Source organism: Oncorhynchus keta, chromosome 27 (genome assembly GCF_023373465.1).
Source record: "Oncorhynchus keta strain PuntledgeMale-10-30-2019 chromosome 27, Oket_V2, whole genome shotgun sequence".
Lineage (NCBI taxonomy): Eukaryota > Metazoa > Chordata > Actinopteri > Salmoniformes > Salmonidae > Oncorhynchus > Oncorhynchus keta.
In genome coordinates, this window is record NC_068447.1 from 2,611,710 (window position 1) to 2,620,188 (window position 8,479).

The window sequence follows — 8,479 nt, forward strand, 5'->3', positions numbered from 1 at the left end:
GGAGGTATAGGAGCATATTTAGTCTGTTGATTTTCTACGACTTCTATTTTCATTTTGTCCCCCCCCCAAAAATACTCCAACTTGCTGTAAACATAGCTGCTTATCTCCGCCTCAGTATTCATTTCCTGACCCACCATTATCTTTAGCCATCAAAATGACACAGAGAAATTCCCTGGTACAAAACGAGATAGATTGTTTGATGCAACATGAGGAGTGGCATAAAACCAGAGTAACCATGGGAACATTCATCTGATGTGGTGAGTCCCCACATTAACCTCTCACTCAATGCTATCAGCACTGCACACACTGGGTTGTATTGTATTGTATTGTATTGTATTGTATTGTATTGTATTGTGTATGTGTGTGTGTGTGTGTGTGTGCGTGCGTGCGTGCGTGCGTGCGTGCGTGTGTGCGTGCGAGCGAGCGAGTGAGTGAGAGAAAGAGATACTAGATGAAGGAATTTGGAAAACTTATTTTGAAAGTCTATACAAAAACATTCCACATAAAGACTTACAACAGAACCAATTAGAAATTGAAGAAAAATGTAACATCCTTGAATCAGTCATTAAAAAAACACCAAAATCCGCTAAATTTAATTTATTATGTAACTAGGCAGGTCAGTTAAGAACAAATTCTTATTTTCAATGACGGCCTAGGAACAGTGGGTTAACTGCCTGTTCAGGGGCGGAACGGCAGATTTGTACCTCATCAGCTGGGGATTCGACCTTGCAACCTTTCAGTCCAACACTCTAACCACTAGGCTACCCTGCCACCTCTACACTCTAACCACTAGGCTACCCTGCCACCTCTACACTCTAACCACTAGGCTACCCTGCCACCTCTACACTTTAGCCACTAGGCTACCTGCCGCCTCTACACTCTAACCACTAGGCTACCTGCCGCCTCTACACTCTAACCACTAGGCTACCCTGCCGTCCCTACACTCTAACCACTAGGCTACCTACCTCCTCTACACTCTAACCACTAGGCTACCTACCTCCTCTACACTCTAACCACTAGGCTACCTACCTCCTCTACACTCTAACCACTAGGCTACCCTGCCGTCCCTACACTCTAACCACTAGGCTACCCTGCCGTCCCTACACTCTAACCACTAGGCTACCCTGCCGTCCCTACACTCTAACCACTAGGCTACCTGCCGCCCCTACACTCTAACCACTAGGCTACCTGCCGCCCCTACACTCTAACCACTAGGCTACCTGCCACCTCTACACTCTAACCACTAGGCTACCTGCCACCTCTACACTCTAACCACTAGGCTACCTGCCGCCCCTACACTCTAACCACTAGGCTACCTGCCGCCCCTACACTCTAACCACTAGGCTACCTGCCGCCCCTACACTCTAACCACTAGGCTACCTGCCGCCCTACACTCTAACCACTAGGCTACCTGCCGCCCCTACACTCTAACCACTAGGCTACCTGCCGTCCCTACACTCTAACCACTAGGCTACCTGCCGCCCCTACACTCTAACCACTAGGCTACCTGCCACCCCTACACTCTAACCACTAGGCTACCTGCCGCCCCTAAACTCTAACCACTAGGCTACCTGCCGCCCCTACACTCTAACCACCAGGCTACCTGCCGCCCCTACACTCTAACCACTAGGCTACCTGCCGCCCCTACACTCTAACCACTAGGCTACCTGCCGCCCCTACACTCTAACCACTAGGCTACCTGCCGCCCCTACACTCTAACCACTAGGCTACCTGCCGCCCCTACACTCTAACCACTAGGCTACCTGCCGCCCCTACACTCTAACCACTAGGCTACCTGCCGCCCCTACACTCTAACCACTAGGCTACCCTGCCGCCTCTACACTCTAACCACTAGGCTACCTGCCGCCCTACACTCTAACCACTAGGCTACCTGCCGCCTCTACACTCTAACCACTAGGCTACCTGCCGCCCCTACACTCTAACCACTAGGCTACCTGCCGCCCCTACACTCTAACCACTAGGCTACCTGCCACCCCTACACTCTAACCACCAGGCTACCTGCCACCTCTACACTCTAACCACTAGGCTACCTGCCGCCCCTACACTCTAACCACTAGGCTACCCTGCCGCCTCTACACTCTAACCACTAGGCTACCTGCCGCCCTACACTCTAACCACTAGGCTACCTGCCGCCCCTACACTCTAACCACTAGGCTACCTGCCGCCCCTACACTCTAACCACTAGGCTACCCTGCCACCTCTACACTCTAACCACTAGGCTACCTGCCCCCTACACTCTAACCACTAGGCTACCTGCCACCTCTACACTCTAACCACTAGGCTACCTGCCACCTCTACACTCTAACCACTAGGCTACCTGCCGCCCCTACACTCTAACCACTAGGCTACCTGCCGCCCCTACACTCTAACCAGTAGGCTACCTGCCGGCTCTACACTCTAACCACTAGGCTACCTGCCACCTCTACACTCTAACCACTAGGCTACCTGCCACCTCTACACTCTAACCACTAGGCTACCTGCCGCCTCTACACTCTAACCACTAGGCTACCTGCCACCTCTACACTCTAACCACTAGGCTACCTGCCACCTCTACACTCTAACCACTAGGCTACCTGCCGCCCCTACACTCTAACCACTAGGCTACCTGCCACCCCTACACTCTAACCACTAGGCTACCTGCCGCCTCTACACTCTAACCACTAGGCTACCTGCCACCCCTACACTCTAACCACTAGGCTACCCTGCCGCCCTACACTCTAACCACTAGGCCACCCTGCCACCTCTACACTCTAACCACTAGGCTACCTGCCGCCCCTACACTCTAACCACTAGGCTACCTGCCGCCCCTACACTCTAACCACTAGGCTACCTGCCGCCCTACACTCTAACCACTAGGCTACCTGCCGCCCTACACTCTAACCACTAGGCTACCTGCCGCCTCTACACTCTAACCACTAGGCAACCTGCCGCCCCTACACTCTAACCACTAGGCTACCTGCCGCCCCTACACTCTAACCACTAGGCTACCTGCCACCCCTACACTCTAACCACTAGGCTACCTGCCGCCCCTACACTCTAACCACTAGGCTACCTGCCACCCTACACTCTAACCACTAGGCTACCTGCCGCCCCTACACTCTAACCACTAGGCTACCTGCCGCCCCTACACTCTAACCACTAGGCTACCTGCCGCCCCTACACTCTAACCACTAGGCTACCTGCCACCCTACACTCTAACCACTAGGCTACCTGCCGCCCCTACACTCTAACCACTAGGCTACCTGCCGCCCCTACACTCTAACCACTAGGCTACCTGCCGCCCCTACACTCTAACCACTAGGCTACCTGCCGCCCCTACACTCTAACCACTAGGCTACCTGCCGCCCCTACACTCTAACCACTAGGCTACCCTGCCACCTCTACACTCTAACCACTAGGCTACCTGCCGCCCCTACACTCTAACCACTAGGCTACCTGCCACCTCTACACTCTAACCACTAGGCTACCTGCCGCCCCTACACTCTAACCACTAGGCTACCTGCCGCCCCTACACTCTAACCACTAGGCTACCTGCCGCCCCTACACTCTAACCACTAGGCTACCTGCCGCCCTACACTCTAACCACTAGGCTACCTGCCGCCCCTACACTCTAACCACTAGGCTACCCTGCCGCCTCTACACTCTAACCACTAGGCTACCTGCCGCCTCTACACTCTAACCACTAGGCTACCTGCCGCCCCTACACTCTAACCACTAGGCTACCTGCCGCCCCTACACTCTAACCACTAGGCTACCCTGCCACCTCTACACTCTAACCACTAGGCTACCTGCCGCCTCTACACTCTAACCACTAGGCTACCTGCCGCCCTACACTCTAACCACTAGGCTACCTGCCGCCTCTACACTCTAACCACTAGGCTACCTGCCGCCCCTACACTCTAACCACTAGGCTACCTGCCGCCCCTACACTCTAACCACTAGGCTACCTGCCACCTCTACACTCTAACCACTAGGCTACCTGCCGCCCCTACACTCTAACCACTAGGCTACCTGCTGGCTCTACACTCTAACCACTAGGCTACCTGCCACCTCTACACTCTAACCACTAGGCTACCTGCCACCTCTACACTCTAACCACTAGGCTACCTGCCGCCTCTACACTCTAACCACTAGGCTACCTGCCACCCCTACACTCTAACCATTAGGCTACCTGCCGCCTCTACACTCTAACCACTAGGCTACCTGCCGCCCCTACACTCTAACCACTAGGCTACCCTGCCGCCCCTACACTCTAACCACTAGGCTACCCTGCCACCTCTACACTCTAACCACTAGGCTACCCTGCCACCCCTACACTCTAACCACTAGGCTACCTGCCGGCTCTACACTCTAACCACTAGGCTACCTGCCACCTCTACACTCTAACCACTAGGCTACCTGCCACCTCTACACTCTAACCACTAGGCTACCTGCCGCCTCTACACTCTAACCACTAGGCTACCTGCCACCCCTACACTCTAACCATTAGGCTACCTGCCGCCCCTACACTCTAACCACTAGGCTACCTGCCGCCCCTACACTCTAACCACTAGGCTACCTGCCGGCTCTACACTCTAACCACTAGGCTACCTGCCACCTCTACACTCTAACCACTAGGCTACCTGCCACCTCTACACTCTAACCACTAGGCTACCTGCCGCCTCTACACTCTAACCACTAGGCTACCTGCCACCCCTACACTCTAACCACTAGGCTACCTGCCGCCTCTACACTCTAACCACTAGGCTACCTGCCGCCTCTACACTCTAACCACTAGGCTACCTGCCACCCCTACACTCTAACCACTAGGCTACCTGCCGCCTCTACACTCTAACCACTAAGCTACCTGCCCCTACACTCTAACCATTAGGCTACCTGCCGCCTCTACACTCTAACCACTAGGCTACCTGCCGCCTCTACACTCTAACCACTAGGCTACCTGCCACCCCTACACTCTAACCACTAGGCTACCCTGCCGTCCCTACACTCTAACCACTAGGCTACCCTGCCACCTCTACACTCTAACCACTAGGCTACCCTGCCGCCCCTACACTCTAACCACTAGGCTACCCTGCCACCTCTACACTCTAACCACTAGGCTACCTGCCGCCCCTACACTCTAACCACTAGGCTACCTGCCGCCTCTACACTCTAACCACTAGGCTACCTGCCGCCTCTACACTCTAACCACTAGGCTACCTGCCGTCCCTACACTCTAACCACTAGGCTACCTGCCGTCCCTACACTCTAACCACTAGGCTACCTGCCGCCCCTACACTCTAACCACTAGGCTACCTGCCGCCTCTACACTCTAACCACTAGGCTACCTGCCGCCTCTACACTCTAACCACTAGGCTACCTGCCGTCCCTACACTCTAACCACTAGGCTACCTGCCGTCCCTACACTCTAACCACTAGGTTACCTGCCGTCCCTACACTCTAACCACTAGGCTACCTGCCGTCCCTACACTCTAACCACTAGGCTACCTGCCGTCCCTACACTCTAACCACTAGGCTACCTGCCGTCCCTACACTCTAACCACTAGGCTACCTGCCGTCCCTACACTCTAACCACTAGGCTACCTGCCGTCCCTACACTCTAACCACTGGGCTACCTGCCGTCCCTACACTCTAACCACTGGGCTACCTGCCGTCCCTACACTCTAACCACTAGGCTACCTGCCGTCCCTACACTCTAACCACTAGGCTACCTGCCGTCCCTACACTCTAACCACTAGGCTACCTGCCGTCCCTACACTCTAACCACTAGGCTACCTGCCGTCCCTACACTCTAACCACTAGGCTACCTGCCGTCCCTACACTCTAACCACTAGGCTACCTGCCGTCCCTACACTCTAACCACTAGGCTACCTGCCGTCCCTACACTCTAACCACTAGGCTACCTGCCGTCCCTACACTCTAACCACTAGGCTACCTGCCGTCCCTACACTCTAACCACTAGGCTACCTGCCGTCCCTACACTCTAACCACTAGGCTACCTGCCACCCCTACACTCTAACCACTAGGCTACCTGCCGTCCCTACACTCTAACCACTAGGCTACCTGCCGTCCCTACACTCTAACCACTAGGCTACCTGCCGTCCCTACACTCTAACCACTAGGCTACCTGCCGTCCCTACACTCTAACCACTAGGCTACCTGCCGTCCCTACACTCTAACCACTAGGCTACCTGCCACCTCTACACTCTAACCACTAGGCTACCTGCCGTCCCTACACTCTAACCACTAGGCTACCTGCCGTCCCTACACTCTAACCACTAGGCTACCTGCCGTCCCTACACTCTAACCACTAGGCTACCTGCCGTCCCTACACTCTAACCACTAGGCTACCTGCCGTCCCTACACTCTAACCACTAGGCTACCTGCCGCCTCTACACTCTAACCACTAGGCTACCTGCCACCCCTACACTCTAACCACTAGGCTATCTGCCGCCTCTACACTCTAACCACTAGGCTACCTGCCACCCCTACACTCTAACCACTAGGCTACCTGCCGTCCCTACACTCTAACCACTAGGCTACCTGCCGTCCCTACACTCTAACCACTAGGCTACCTGCCGCCCCTACACTCTAACCACTAGGCTACCTGCCGTCCCTACACTCTAACCACTAGGCTACCTGCCGCCTCTACACTCTAACCACTAGGCTACCTGCCACCCCTACACTCTAACCACTAGGCTACCTGCCGCCTCTACACTCTAACCACTAGGCTACCTGCCACCCCTACACTCTAACCACTAGGCTACCTGCCGCCCCTACACTCTAACCACTAGGCTACCTGCCGCCTCTACACTCTAACCACTAGGCTACCCTGCCACCTCTACACTCTAACCACTAGGCTACCCTGCCGTCCCTACACTCTAACCACTAGGCTACCTGCCGGCTCTACACTCTAACCACTAGGCTACCTGCCGTCCCTACACTCTAACCACTAGGCTACCTGCCACCTCTACACTCTAACCACTAGGCTACCCTGCCGTCCCTACACTCTAACCACTAGGCTACCTGCCACCTCTACACTCTAACCACTAGGCTACCCTGCCGCCCCTACACTCTAACCACTAGGCTACCTGCCGCCTCTACACTCTAACCACTAGGCTACCTGCCGCCTCTACACTCTAACCACTAGGCTACCCTGCCGCCCCTACACTCTAACCACTAGGCTACCCTGCCGCCCCTACACTCTAACCACTAGGCTACCTGCCGCCCCTACACTCTAACCACTAGGCTACCTGCCGTCCCTACACTCTAACCACTAGGCTACCTGCCGCCCCTACACTCTAACCACTAGGCTACCCTGCCGCCCCTACACTCTAACCACTAGGCTACCTGCCGTCCCTACACTCTAACCACTAGGCTACCTGCCGCCCCTACACTCTAACCACTAGGCTACCTGCCGCCCCTACACTCTAACCACTAGGCTACCTGCCGCCCCTACACTCTAACCACTAGGCTACCTGCCGCCCCTACACTCTAACCACTAGGCTACCTGCCGCCCCTACACTCTAACCACTAGGCTACCTGCCGTCCCTACACTCTAACCACTAGGCTACCTGCCGCCCCTACACTCTAACCACTAGGCTACCTGCCGCCCCTACACTCTAACCACTAGGCTACCCTGCCGATCCAATTACCCAACAAGAAGTAAGTGAAAAGATCAAATCTATAAAAACAAAGAAGGCTTGTGGTTTAGAGACGACATCAGAAATGAAATGTTGAAAAACAGCGCACCTGAGTTGCAAAATGCTGTGCTTAAATTGTTCAACATGGTTTTAACTTCTGGCTGCTTCCCTGATGTCTGGAACCAGGGGCTCATCTCCCCTAAAATTTGCATAAACAGCAACTTGGGAAAGATTTTCTGTAGCATTTTGAATTCAAGATAAAAATATAATAAGTAAATGTCAAATTGTCTTTCTCCCCAACCATCATATATAATAATAATATAATAATAATAATAATATACACACCTTACACACACTAATTAATAAACACCATCACACTACTGACCATATATACACACCTTACACACACTAATTAATAAACACCATCACACTACTGACCATATATACACACCTTACACACACTAATTAATAAACACCATCACACTACTGACCATATATACACACCTTACACACACTAATTAATAAACACCATCACACTACTGACCATATACACACCTTACACACACTAATTAATAAACACCATCACACTACTGACCATATATACACACCTTACACACACTAATTAATAAACACCATCACACTACTGACCATATATACACACTAATTAATAAACACCATCACACTACTGACCATATACACACCTTACACACACTAATTAATAAACACCATCACACTACTGACCATATATACACACCTTACACACACTAATTAATAAACACCATCACACTACTGACCATATATACACACCTTACACA

General features: G+C 53.2%; 1 long non-coding RNA gene across 1 annotated transcript; it reads right to left on the bottom strand.

Annotated features, from left to right (window-relative positions):
- Positions 1-935: 935 nt before the first annotated feature.
- On the bottom strand, positions 936-7,660 carry LOC127912347 (uncharacterized). Its single transcript, XR_008081969.1, has 10 exons — positions 7,113-7,660; positions 6,053-6,404; positions 5,669-5,988; positions 5,445-5,572; positions 5,317-5,412; positions 5,059-5,252; positions 3,425-3,968; positions 3,232-3,359; positions 2,946-3,073; positions 936-1,380 (listed from the first exon to the last, which is right to left on the bottom strand). It is a non-coding gene; the product is annotated as an uncharacterized LOC127912347 (long non-coding RNA).
- Positions 7,661-8,479: the final 819 nt, after the last annotated feature.